At 46.9% G+C, this 14791-nt stretch overlaps 1 pseudogene; it reads left to right on the forward strand.

Moving 5' to 3' along the window:
- The first annotated feature begins 1680 nt into the window (after positions 1–1680).
- LOC119309933 lies at positions 1681–6705 on the forward strand (annotated as a pseudogene).
- Positions 6706–14791: the final 8086 nt, after the last annotated feature.

A 14791-nucleotide genomic window follows, 5' to 3' on the forward strand; every position in this document is an offset into this window, starting at 1 on the left:
GGGGGGCTGGGGGTCCCCCTGTCTCCGCCACTGGTAATATCCAAGGTGCCGCTGCAATAAAGTTGCCGTCCTCATCCCTGGCTACAGCTCCGCAAGCTCCTAACATTCTTTCAGCATGAAATGATGTGTCCACGTTGATCTTAACAGTCCCTTGGTTTGGTTTCTTCCACATATGATTATCCTTCCGGCAAGGGTGTTTCGGCGTACAACTGCGGGGAATACTATTGTTTACGCATACAAAATGTCCACGCAGGAGATAGCGGGCCGGCCGATGTATACAGTGTGGTTTTATTCCGTTTCCTTTTTCTTTTCTTGTTCTGTATTTTTCTTTGTTGGTCTTACCCCTTCATATTTTTCCTCCCCTTTTCCCATTTCTTTTCATTTTTCCATTTTAACTCACGTACATTTTTAATAAAAATGTCTTAAATTCATGAACAATTTTTCAAAGCTATGAGTTTTCAAAATTAGTGATAATTTTTTTAAATCCATGAATATTTTTTAATTAGCCATCATTTTTATATTATTGGGTATTTTTAAAATTCCTAAATATTTTTCTAAGTCATGATTTTTTTTTTCAATTTCTATAAAAAAATTAAATCCATCTACATTATTTTAAATTATTAACATTTTTTCAAATTCATGAAGGTATTGAGAAGTTTTTAAAATTCAAATATCTGTAAAAAACTGTTTTTTAAATTATTTTCACGAATTTTGCAAGTCTGACAGAAATAAATGGTTACCCGATAGAGGGAAAATATGGACGCAGCTAGGCAAATCTTTCGAGGGGAATGCAGCTTCCCCTAAAAAAATGGAGGGGAACGTAGCGAGGCAATTTTGTTGGAATTCCCTATTTGCCGCTCGTTGCGTCAAAATGTCGATGCAACGTACAGAGCCACAAAAGCTAAAAAGCAAGTTCTACAAGACGGCGATTCGACCCGCAATGTTGTATGCCGCTGAGTGCTGGCCGACTAAAAGGCGACATGTTCAACAGTTAGGTGTCGAGGAGATGCATATGTTAAGATGGATGTGTGCCACACGGGGAAGGATCGAGTCCGGAATGATGATATACGAGATAGAATTGGGGTAGCACCAATTGAAAAAAAGCTTGTCCAACATCGTCTGAGATGATTTGGGCATATTCAGCGCATGCCTCCAGAAGCTCCAGTGCATAGCGAACGGCTAAAGCGTGCGAAGAATGCCAAGAGAGGGCGGGGTAGACCAAATTTGACATGGAAGGAGTCTGTTAAGAGAGACCTGAAGGATTGGAGTATCACCAAAGAGCTAGCTATGGACAGGGATGCGTGGAAGCTTATCCATGTGCCAGAGACATGAGTTGGTTGCGAAATCTTATGGGTTTCACCTCTAGCCTACTCCAACTTGTTTTGGACTAAATGCTTTGTTGTTGTTGTTGCATGAAGGTTTTATGAATTCGTGAACATTTTTAAAATTCATAAATATTTTCTAAGAAATCAGGTTGTTTGAATTTCACGAACTTTTCAAATCTGGAAAATAAAACGGTTACCTGAGCGAGGGGAACTACGGACGCGGCGAGGTAATTGGGCCGCACCCCACGCAGCCCCATATTGTCAATGAGAAAGCGAGAGGCCCATTTTGTCCAGCCCAACTGATTGGTACTTCGGGAGAGTCCCAATCCGCAAACCCTTGACCACTGACTGGCCGCCGGCCCCTTTCCTCTCCGCCCTTCTCCTCTACGGCGATCGCCCGGCCGCCCAGCTGCTCACCGCCAGCGCTCTCGGTAAGGCCAAATCCTCCTCGGCACAGCCCCGTCTGAATCTATCGTCGATTTGGTGCCCTCGATTGCTCAGCCACGGCATCTACTTACCACAGCCGACGGCGATGTCGTCTTCGGAGCCGCGCCCGCGCCCCGCCGCCTCCTTCTCCGGCGACCTGCCCGAGGACGCGCTATACGAGGTCCTCCTCCGCATCCCGGCCAAGGAGCTCTGCCGCCTCCGCGCCGTCTGCCCGGCCTGGCGCGCCCTCACCTCCGACCCGCCCTTCGTCGCGGCACACATGTCCCGACACCGCACGGCGCCCCCGCTCCTCGCCATTGCCTACCGCGACGGCAGTGAGGTCAACGGCGTTGCGATTTCGGATCTGTCGGGCAACGTCGTGAGGCGGATTCCAGTCACCGGGTATGAGATTGTTACGGTGAACGAGTCGGGTGATGCCGTTGGCCGGATCTCAAGCAAGGACGAGCATGATAGCATCTGTGTCGTGCGCAGCCGGCTAGACCTCGTGTGTTTCCACTGGAATGTGTACTCTAGGACCTTCTGGGTGCTGAACCCGGTCACTGGAGCTGCTCTCGACTTACCGATGGGCCACTCAAAGGAATTGGAGCATGAGCTGGAGGTACAGGGAAGGAAATGGGGCTGCCATGTCGAGTGGTGCGCTTTTGGGAAGGTCTCCTCTACCAGAGAGTACAAGGCGCTCCGCATCTGCAGCATTCTAGACCGGCAGGTATGTGAGGTTATCACCTTTGATGACACCAACCATGGAAGCTGGAGGAGAAAGCAGGACCCTCCGTCCCGTATCTGTACCGGTCGCCAGATGAGATGTGTGGTCATCGATGGGGTGGTCTACTTCTTGATGGATTTTCACTACACTTACTTTGAAACCGGGGTTATAACCATTGAGCCTGGTAGCATAGCTTCGTTCAACCTCGAGACGGAGGAGTGGGGTGTTCTACCTGGTCCAGAACAGGTGAAGAGGTTTGTGCAAGAGAACAAGAAATACAGTTACTCACAACTTGAGCTGCAGTTATCATTGGCTGAGTTGAACGGCTGCTTAGTTGTGGTTCATAATATTCATAAGGTATCTATGGACTTGTGGTTTTTGACAGATTTTGAGAAAGGTATCTGGGTCAAGAAATACAGCTTGCCTTCACATGTTGCTAGGCTTTTTTGGTATCCTTTTCTCATGTTAGATGATGGGAGAATTTTCTTCAGTGGGATGGATGGTCTGGAAGGTCTATTAACTGGTGGAAAGGAAGGAGAGGGATTCCTGCAAAGTTATGATCCAAGGAATGACACTTATGCTGATGAACTAGAACTAAGAGATCCCAGATCAATTGGCATTTACACAGGAAGCGTGCTGAGTTTATAGCGTAGCTGTCACTGATGAGGTGAATGATACATCGTACTGGCTGTTCACCTTATGTTCTAAGTGTGAACAATTAGTGAGACAATGTTCTGATGCATGCATCTTTGAAAAAGTACCTTTGTGCCTGCCTTCAAAGTATATTATGTTAATCTCCAATACATTTTGCATGAGAAGGTTTTCATTTTTTGTTCGTTCCATTTTGTATGGCAATTTCAGGAGTTTGGTCAATGAGTTACTACATACCTATGGCCAGTTTGTAACAAACAAGCTTTTGAATGTGGTGTTTCAAACTATAATATGCTGCTCCCAGTGCAACATATGGGTTCGGTACAGGATGCATAATTTGTTGCTTTCTTGGAACAGATAATCATTTGCTAGCACAGTTATGTTCCCCTCGAATGTTCAGTGCTACCTGGTGTGCATTGGTGTCACTGAGTTACATTTTTTGTTACTCTGTTTTTCTTCCGCCTTGTGGTTGCTTTCCTTTTGTCACCATTTCTTTTTACTGTATTTTGTGCTTGTAGTCCGCTCAAGTTTTGAACGGACAAAAATTTAGCGAATTCATGATGAATCTTTTCACTACTCTTAGCTTGGGAACCCAGGACACTGTCTTCTGTGGGCGGCTCATACCGAGTGAATAATTGAAAAGTGGTTCAGGTAAATCTCTGGCTATGGTAATTTACAGGCTCTCTTCTCCATCGCTTCCATGTAAAATGCAGAGGATGCCAGGGAGCTCTTCTGCGGCAAACAGATAAGCTAAGCTATTTTGGAGTCATGCATGACGATCGCAAGCCTGGCCACAAACCGGCTCGACTCGGACTGAACACGACCACGGCCACGCACCGGCGTCCGGACACGCTGGTGACCACGGACACACACCCGTCGCGGTTTATTTTCTAACAAACCCGTACCCTTTTGTGGCAACAGAACACTCCTTGATAGCTCCGCAACGTTTTGCAGCTCGGCTTGGGGAGCGCAGTGGAGACGCTGTGCGGGCAGGCGTACAGCGCCAACAAGTTGGACATGCTGGGCATCCACATGCAAAGTTCCACCGTGCTGCTCATGGCCACCGGCGTCCCGATCACCGTCCTCTAATGTTCTCCCGCCCCATCCTCATCCTCCTAGGCGAGTCCCCCAAGATCGCCCGCCGCGCGGCCATCTATGTGTACGGCCTCATCCCGCAGATCTTCACCTACGCCGCCAACTTCCCCATCCAGAAATTCTTGCAGGTGCAGAGCATCATAGCGCCAAGCGCCTACTCCTTCGGTTCCGAATTACTTGTCGCGGGTATAGATGTATCTAGATGTATTTTAGTTCTAGGTACATCCATTTCTGCGACGAGTAATTTGGAACGGAGGGAGTACATCTCAGCAGCCACGCTCATCGTCCACCTCGTCCTCAGCTACCTCGTCGTCTACAAGTTCGGGCTGGGCCTTCTGGGCGCCTCGTTCATGCTCAGCGTCAGCTGGTGGATCACCGTCATTGGGCAGTTCGTCTACATCATCACGAGCAGCCGGTGCCGCTGCCGCCTCACGTGGACTGGATTCTCCCTGCAGGCATTCTCCGGTCTGCCTGAATTTTTGAAGCTGTCCATTGCCTCTGCTGTCATGCTCTGCCTTGGGACTTGGTACTTCCAGATACTCGTGCTCATTGCTGGCATCCTCAAGGACCCTGAACTGGCCCTCGCATCGCTCGCTGTTTGGTAACTGATTTTAGTGAAACTTGTCTTTAATAACTGTACATAAATTGATTGTCGCCATTGTTCAGAACTTCAAATGATGACCCAATTAATCATTCTGTTGTGTTTGTGTGTGTTTGCACTTTGCAGCATGACCATTTCAGAATGGGTGCTCATGATTCCACTTGGATTCTACGCAGCAACCAGGTAAATAAGTTGCTATTTCTATAGCTTTCACTTGCATTAATTTGTAGCAGTTGAAATAAACTAGATTCTTACATGTTTAACGAGCAATGCATGTGAGGGTGAGCAATGAGCTTGGCGCGGGCAACCCCAAGTCAGCGGCGTTCTCAGTTGTGGTGGTGACGATGTTGTCATTCGTCCTGTCAGTTATAATCTCGGTAGTCATCCTGCTCTGCAATGATTACATCAGCTACATTTACACTGACGGCGAAAATGTGGCAGCGGCCGTGTCCAAGATGACCCCACTCCTGGCACTCACTATAATCCTCAATGGCACCCAACCAGTGCTATCAGGTATACTAGAACATAAAGAGAGAGAAATGGTCCAAAGTTTGTGGCTGTTTGGGGTTGTATTTTTTGTATGCTCACTGGTAATTTGCTACTCCCTCCATCCCATTTTAGTTGTCGCGCAAACGGATGTATCTAGCACTAAAATACGCGTAGATACATTCATTTTGAAGACAAATAACATTGGACGGATGGAGTAGTATTTAGTCCTCACTTAAGCTAAATACCAGTGGACTCACAAAATTCACAACTTTTCCAAATAGGCCTTTAGACACTGAACATAAGCCTTTTGTCACTCTTCAGCTTTAAGCTAAAGAGCTCTCAACTTTAGACAAAAGCAACCAAAGAATTTGATTCATTTATTATGGGCACACAATGATGTAGATGATATAAGCAGGGGTAGCCGTGGGCTGTGGTTGGCAAGCGTTTGTCGCCTATGTCAACATCGGCTGCTACTATGCCGTGGGCATCCCCCTTGGTTTCCTCCTCGGCTTCTACTTCGACCTCGGTGCAGTGGTAAGGCACCTGTGCATTGTTCTGGATAACTTTAGCTTGATCAATCATGCATTTCTTACTTATAACAAAGTGGATGACACAAAATGTAGGGCATATGGAGTGGTATGATTGGAGGTACATTGATGCAGACTATGATCCTAGTGTGGGTTACCTTGAGGGCAGACTGGAACAAAGAGGTAAACATGGGATTCCCCTCGATTGTAATAGACATCATGACCTACAAGGCCACAATGAATTTCTCTAAGCTCTGGCTAGATAGATTGTCTTGAAGACCATGATATTCTATGGATACAAATTTGAACCAATATTAAGAGAAAATCAATTATTAAATTACACACTACGAAGTTAAACACCCCCAGAATACTAATACGCCATACTCACATTATGTTCCTTGTCAAGGGCATGCCATTATCATCTACCACTATAGATAATTACCTAGCTAACTAAGAGAAACATATTGCCTTCTCGTATGATTGTAGGTCGCTGATGCTATGAAAAGATTGCAGAGGTGGGAAGACAAGACACCTCTATTGGTAGGGCAAGAATGACAAACATCCTATGGTTGACTTGTCTACATGATCAACAGAGACGGGGTTTGTTAGCAAGTCGATCTCCCTGAAATGTGTAAAATGTGTTGTCAGAGGGATGACCACGAGACATAGAGGAAACCAGAAGACAAATTGCCGACACCCTATCGGAGGGGGACTCATTGTATTTGTCATCAAAATCACCACCAAGCTCCTTCTCGACGAGGTGTAGTAGTTCACCCCTTGGCTATGGGTTTACAGTAGTATCTATGTAGTCACCTATTTCATTTGTGCTTCAATGTCAAGATAGGTTTTGAACATGATTATGATTATCTATGCAATTCTTCTGGTGGATGTTTTCTTATGAGTTAAATTAGTCAATATGTTGTTGTTATGACGAATGCAATATTAATTCATGCAGGCATAGGATCTTCTTTCTATTAGTCTATTGGTTACCTCAAGCCGGATTGGATCCTTGTAGTACTATGCCTTTTTTCCTTAGAGACCCTAGATTTCTTGAACCATGGGAAGTATGGAGCTGTCAAGGGACGTCTTGCAAGTCCTTAGCATCTCAATTAGTTCTTGTTTGCCGGATCAAATAATGTGAGGATTAGCAACACAAAACTACTACCGAAAAGGGAGAAAGGCGAAGACAATATCCTACATACAAATGCACTTCGAAGCCCAACAAGATAGTAAAGCTACAACTTAATAATGCAACTCATGTAGGGAGATAGGAGTAACTTATTAAATAACTATCTGGAAGGTCACGTAATCTAGCTCAATACTACGAGACTTGTCGTCAACAAGCATGTCATCTTACTTCTCATTGTCTAGAAGTGCATATGCTCTGTAGCAAATTGGCAAGCACGCTTCTTGTTTTGTGCTTTTCCTCTTCGAGTTGACTATATGTACAGCTCAAGCAAAGGCCTAGGTATTCAATAGTTGTAAGACCAATGCTCTGTTGGGGAACGTAGTAATTCAAAAAAATTCCTACTATTAGAGTTGTGTCGAATATTGTGTACAAGGCAGGTTACAGTTGGACTAGGAGTTGTATTGTGTTTATATAGGATGTGGAGTTGTGTCCTAGTAGGACACTTGTATCCTAGGCCTCTCATATATATAGTGGGGGTAGACACACGATGTAACCTATGCCAACATAATAGCACCGGAACGTAGGGGAAGCCGGCGGCTTGTGCCGGCGTCCAGGGCGATTGGGTGCAGTATTGTGACGGTGTCACGGGAAGGAGCGCCCGTAGTGGGATGTAGCCATATTGGTGAACCTCGTTAACAAATCTCGGTGTCGTGCTCGTGTGATTGCTTGGTCCTCGGATGATCAACGGTGCCCTCGAATTTATTCTAACAAGTGGTATCAGAGATAGGTTGATCAGAAGCCAGTTGTGTTGATCTAGAGGAAAACACATGGAGATCGTCGATGAGACTTTACAAGATGCAACACATTCGATTGGAGACGTGGCAGCGGAAGTTGTCGTGTCGGCCGATCGACGAGGTTGCTTGGAGCGGAAGGTTTCTTGAAGGAAGCATGTATCGTGTTTGATAAAAGCAATGGGAAGAGCTATCGTGGTGATCTCGGCGAGTTGCGGCAAGGCGGCGGCGGAACATGCAGGCAGCGGAGTCTTATCGGCTCGGTATGCGCTGTGCAACCGTGCGCCCAGGAAGCCCAGGCGGGCCTGCGTGGTCGAGATGTGGGCTAGACCATGGTTCAGCGCTGGCAGGCCAAGGCGAGTTGGAACCAGAGGGCTACCTACGAGTTTTGTTTGAAGACAAAAAGAGAACCGAGTCCTCGTACGACACAAGGCAGCAGATCGAGTCGGGAATAAACATATCCATCGGTTGTGTGCATCCATCTGAAAGCAGAGACATGAGAAAGCAATTAGCTAGCATTCGAAGTTGTGCCTAGGATCTACGTGAAAGACCAAGTTTGGTTGGATTTTGCTACTAGTACATGGGGGTGTACCTCATCAGGTTTTGCTCGTGTACTTGCGCATTTCAGTGGAAGCTCGGTTATTTTTTCACATCGTTAGTCATACGAAGAATCATGACATCATCGGGCATCAGGTTTGAGGTGGAGGAGTTCACGAAACTGAAAACCTTGGGTTATGACAGACAAGGGTGAAAGTTTTGTTGGCACAACAGGAATGCTTGAAGGCGTTGCGGGAAGTCATGTCAGCGGTGATGGAATTATCATGTGATGGATGGAAATTTGCGGAAGACGATTTGAGAGCCTGGAGTGTGTCATGTAGCCGGACAAGTTTGGCAGGGTCGGACTGGACAGTCTAACAAGATCAATGCAAGTCAGTTGGTACAAAATACGATGGTGGGATCAGCGACGACGACATAGGAGCGTGATGCTGATGATGACCGACTTCTGGGCGTGGAAACACGTGACGCAGGCCCGAGGGCTTGTGTGGCTTCGACAAGGCTATGGCGCGGGATTGATTCAAGGTGGTGTATACACGGAGCTTGAAGTCGATGAGGCGCAGGGGTGGACTGATCATCTACCGTGCAGTCATGTTGAATGTGGAGCTGGAGTCTGACGGAAGACTTCACTTGGTGCTGATTGAGGGGCTACGACGTAAGACGATAGAGAGTCGAAGCCTATTTCAGCGGGAAAAGCGAGTGACACGCAGTTCGGACTGGAGCCCAGTGGTCTGATGGAAGCGTGAAACTCGTCATCGGTCGGTGATGATCGGTGGTACTCTGCAGTGGGGGTTGAGTAGTGTGGGTTCGCGACCCTTGAGACTCGACCGGGACAGCGGAGGCTCGACGCGTTAATAGCGGCGAGGTGTGCGGTATGCACGGGACATGGAGACGGGCCAGGGCTCTGGTGGTCATACATGTGGTGGGACGACTGCGAATTTGACTCGGGATGACTACAAGCAACGATCAGTGATTAGTGTGTGATGGCATTGGACTGATACTCTGGAAGTTGGGAGCACAAACTAGAGTGACAAGGAACTTAATTTTGCTCGGGTGTTGACTGTGGTCAAGAAAGGAAGGGACTACAAGTTGCAGGTGGGAGTTATATGGAGTCTTTGGAGTAGTAGCGGTGCTCATGGGATAAACTCAAGTCCAATGTACATGAAAGTTTGACACATGGACGAATTCAAGGTGCTGGGGAATATTCGCCAAGGTGGAGTTTGTTAGAGTTGTGTCGAATATTGTGTACAAGGTAGGTTACAGTTGGACTAGGAGTTGTATTGTGTTTATATAGGATGTGGAGTTGTGTCCTAGTAGGACACTTGTATCCTAGGCCTCTCATATATAGTGGAGGTAGACACACGATGTAACCTATGCCAACATAATAGCACCGGAACGTAGGGGAAGCCGGTGACTTGTACCGGCGTCCAGGGCGACTGGGTGCGGTATTGTGACGGTGTCACGGGGAGGAGCGCCCGTAGTCAAGCCCCGGGGATGTAGCCATACTGGTGAACCTCGTTAACAAATCTCGATGTCGTGCTCGTGTGATTGCTTGGTCCTTGGATGATCAACGGTGGCCTCGGATTTATTCTAACACCTACGATCACGCAAGATCTATCTTGGAGATGCATAGCAACGAGATGGGAGAGTGTGTCCACGTACCCTCGTAGATCGAAAGCGAAAGCATTTAGTAACGCGGTTGATGTAGTCGAACGTCTTCACGATCCAACTGATCCAAATACCCACTACTAGGGAAAAGCCTAGCAGCAGCACGAGTTCTAGGTATATCAGTAGCGCGTGAGGCGACGCTACAGCTAACTCGTAGCAGCAGCGTGTGCGTGACCATGCTACTGATATACAAGTGTAGCAGCAGCGTTCTTACCGGGAGCTCGTACTGCTAATAGCTATAGCGCGGTTCTCCAGTGCGCGCTACTGCTACTATCGCGCTGCTGCTAACTTTTCTCCACTCGCTACTGCCAATTTTAGTAGTTTTTTGTTTTTTTTCTGCATATTTGTTTTGTATTTGAACAGGCTTTATAGAAGAATCTTTAGCACATACAAATGTCATCATGATACACATACAAATGCCTGCGAGACCACAAATGTAATCATAGCATATACATACAAATAGTCTCATCATAATCATCATCCAACACAAACTGGTATCTTGTCATCATCTCGAAAATAGCGATACATGCAAGTCTCGAATACTTGCAACTACAATGTCGTACATCTAAACAAAGGTATACGCGAGAAGAGCTATCACTATGAGTGAGAGCAGAACTATGCAGTACATGAGGTGGCGGTTACAAGTCCTCTCTCGCGCTAGCGTGAACCTCAAGTAACTAGCTTCTCCTTCTTGTCTGCTTTTGAAGCCTTTATGACTGGCGCCCGAGAACCCATTCACTTGCGCCTGACACTCATGCCACTCGTTGTACACCCCCGGAACCTTCCCTTTGTACACGACATAGCACTTCCATCTCGCCATCAAGAAACTAGGTACCTGTTAGAGATGCATCTTCATGAAGAGGATATACAATCATATGCAACAAAATATACAAGAGCAACACGAAAAAGAAAGGGTTAGCAACTAGATGCAACATACAGCACGCAAACTAATTAACTAGAGGTACATAGTTCATCTTACGCAAACTAACAAAGTAGCATTACGTAAGTTCGGCAGGGACCGTGGACATCACAAAGTTTCATCGGTACAAAAAGTATACAAGTTGAACCAACACATATCATCATCATCGGCATCATAAATCACTAGAAGTTCCATCCTTCCATATCATCGAGGATGGACCCTAGCTTCTTGAACGGCGTGAGGTCTAGACATTGCATGCCTATGCGAGTTCGGACGTCAGCTCGTGATATAGGGCCGTGGTGGAACATCCCCTTCTCATCGACGACTTCTTTCATGATGATCGTCGCAATGTCCCTTTGGATGCGAAAGAAGTCATCTCTAAGTTTATAATCCGCTTCTCCATGAGATTCTAGCCACTTGTGGATATGATCATCATTTCTGCTTCTCATGCGAAGCTTTTGGTGATCCGTGTTGAATAGAATCATGAGATGGACGATGTAGAATCCATCCTTCTTGCTTGGTTTTGGGACATGGATGCAGGAGAAGTTAGTTTTATGTGCGAAACCCATCTTCTTGTTCCTTTGTTTCCTGATCTACATGTGGCCACCTCTAATGCTGAAGCCTTGGAGAGCATCATCTAGAATATTCATTATGTGGGTGTAGTCATTTTTCTTGTAGTCTCTGGAAGGGTCAAAATACACGGCGTGGGAGACTTGCGGGTAAATAACGATAAGGACGGCGCGCCCGTTGCTGCGGGGAAAAGACACCTCAAATTATTCTCCATATGAGCGAGAAGGAATGATTGAAATGTACAAAAGGGTTGTCCGAAACTGACTTACTTTGGATGATAAGGCACGAGGACAATTTCATGGTCCTTATTTTGTACCATGAAGTTTTGGAGGTAGTCCCTAGCAGTTTCACGCTCATAGTCGCTGAGACTCAAGAAAGACTCGTGCATGTAGTATGGATCCGCCACATAGATTTGCGAGACTTCTTCACTCTTCATGATGGAGCTCATATGTAGCGCAAGAAGGCGGACGATTGTAAAATCGAGCCGCCTTGTCAGAAACATCTCAAAGATATGGTCAAACCGCAGGAAGAACACCTCCGCGGGCCGTGTGTCGACGTAGCACTTCCCCTCAGGCACACGAGCCGCGTATGTCAGATATCCTGGATCCTTTGAAGCTAGTAGGCTTTTCTCAGTCGACAGCACATGGCTGTGCAGTCTCCTGAGATCCCCTGATAGTGCCTCCAGCGGTTTCAGCGGTAGAATCGGCTCGCTCGTGAGATGGAACATGGCCGCACCTTTCACGGGTACACGCTCTTCAGAATCTATCGTCTGGCTATTATGTGCTCTGGCTTGTTTGGAGGCAATTATCTTCCCCGATCTCTTCCTCTCCTTTTTCTTAGGCACACCTTCCAGACCCTTCCTTAACCCCTGCCCCAGGGTTCCCGGGCTAAGCACTGTACGACCCCCGGCTAGTTGAGCTGTGTTGAGGCGGCATCTTCAGGCATGTCTTGTGAGGAATTCATGAAGAGAGACTTTTTGCAATCCTTCCAACGACCTTCCTGCCTGGGCATATCATCCATATCCTCATTAGCACGCTGATAGCCCGATTCAATATCATGGAGTTCAATATCATCCCCTTTTCCACGTCCCCAGGATTGGCTGTTTGTGGAATGTTGGTTTCAAGGGGTTCAATATCATCCCCTTTTCCACGTCCACCTTCTGGCCTTCGATCAAGTAGAGTATGGTGCACGGGGTTTCTTCGCCCTGCAAACACATACGTCCGTGGCGTAAAACATCCGGAAGGCAACTAAAATGGAATATTCTATATATATATATATGTTGGTGCGACATGTAATTACTGTGACGACGTCGAGCTCAGCCAAAGACGAAGGCCCACCTAGCACGCCAGAGATGGAGGACGGGATGCTATGAGCGGGAGCGACTGCGAGAGGAGGCCCAGTTGCGTGAGGAAGTGATGGTGTGGTGTTGTTGTTGTTCATGGAGTTGCTCCCGATGAAACTGGGCATCGGGAAATCATGTACCGTCTTGTCTGGATTTTCCTTCGTCCAGTTGATGATAGCTGGAACCAAGTTAGTAGCGAAATCATTTCTGCAGGCAGTTACAGTTGCATTGACTGCCTGCTGTAGCAACTCATTTTTCTCTTCGGCTATTTTTTCCACATCCTCACCTGCTTTTTTCTCGACCGCAAGCTTCACCTTCGCGTCTATGTCCGCCTGACAAACTTGTTTTTCTGCTTCTTGGCCTCCGGGCCCTCCTTGTAAAACACCTTCCACGTGGCACCGTCTCCAGCGCCGTGCACATGACCATATTGCGGCCGCTGGCCCAAAGGGAGTCCCTTAAGTTAGTTCAAGGCCCGGTTGAGAGGGGTGTCCCACTTGGGCCTCATCGGAGAAGTAGGGCTTTCGGCTGCAAGCTGGTGTTGCTTCTCCTGCAGAAGCAACATGAACCGTTTAGGAATGTGTAATCGACTAGATATGGAGCTAAATGTAAGGTGCTAAAAGAATAATTACCAGTAGTCTAATCAATTTCCTCGTGATCTGGTCCGTGTAAAAAACATTTTTTCCTTGTCCCACTTGTAGCGGGCCCTGATGAAGTCATGCTCCAAGGGGTTGGTGAACTTCGCGAAGGGGTCTGGGAGACCCGCGGCTTCATGTTCTGCGTCCTCCTTATCCCATATGGGCCTTTTACCGAGGTAGCCACGGCTTCCGAGGCGATGCTTCCCCGTGTTCCTTTGTTGAAGGCTCTTAAATTTCGCAGCCTTAGCCTTGGCTGCCTCGGTAGCGCAAGTGTCCTTGAACTTTTCGAACTCCTCTTCCATAAGTGTCGGATTTCCCCCCAGAATCTTGGACAGGGGTTCCTTAGCCTCAATAGCTCGTTTCACCCTCCCTTTCCAGGAGGCCAAATCAATTCTGAACATGCCCATGGCGTGATTGTTAATCTTTTTCATCTTCGGATCATCCCAGTTGTTCTATGTTATCATCCCGATCGGGGAACTTGAATCTCTTGTGCAACTTCGTTAGGAGCAACTGTGTCAAATGTTCTTTACTCCTTAAGTCATCGTCGTTGATGCTCGCGCATTCCCGTAGGATGCATCCTACTTGGTTCCCATAGCACTTGCGAGGTTCTTCCGGCTCTAATGGATCAAACTTGCCAAGTGCCATCTTTGTGATCACTAGTCGTCCAATCCCTAGCTTGTTAGGTTTTCGTATCCTCTGCTTCTTATGCTTCTTATTTTCGGTAACGGCATAGGCGCCGGTACCTTCCCCACCGGTATCTTCCCTGCCGGTACCTTCCCCGGCGGTCTCGGCGCCTCCATCGGTGCCGGCACCATCGATGTCGATGTGGGCGTCAGTACCATCATCGAGGCCGACCTGCAAACCTTGCTTAGTAGTCAAATAGTCGAGGTACTCTTATTCACCCTCATAATCCATCTCGTCTGCATCTTGGTCAGAAGGCCCAGTTTCTTCGTTGGTCGACATGTTTCCTATGATTAAGTCTCCTCGTTTATTTCTAAAAGTATGAAAAAAAATGAGAAATGACATAAAAAAGAAATCTATGTGCCAGCACTCGATATGCCTACTATCTAGCACAAATCATGCCAAAATTCACGGAAAATTTTGGCATGACCTTTGCTAAAAAATGGACATATCGAGCGCGTGAAATTCACCGGAACGGAAATGAATCAACATTCCGGTGTAACATAGGCCACTCGGATCGTTTACCAAAATTGAACCAAAACATCACATGTCCAAATGACATGTCCAAATTCCAAACATGACATGTCCAAAACATGACATGTCCACATATCACATGTCCAGTTAAAATTTGCATATAAATTCAGCCTACCTAAATTCACCCTA

The sequence above is a fragment of the Triticum dicoccoides genome, chromosome 5B (genome assembly GCF_002162155.2).
Source record: "Triticum dicoccoides isolate Atlit2015 ecotype Zavitan chromosome 5B, WEW_v2.0, whole genome shotgun sequence".
Classification (NCBI taxonomy): Eukaryota; Viridiplantae; Streptophyta; class Magnoliopsida; order Poales; family Poaceae; genus Triticum; species Triticum dicoccoides.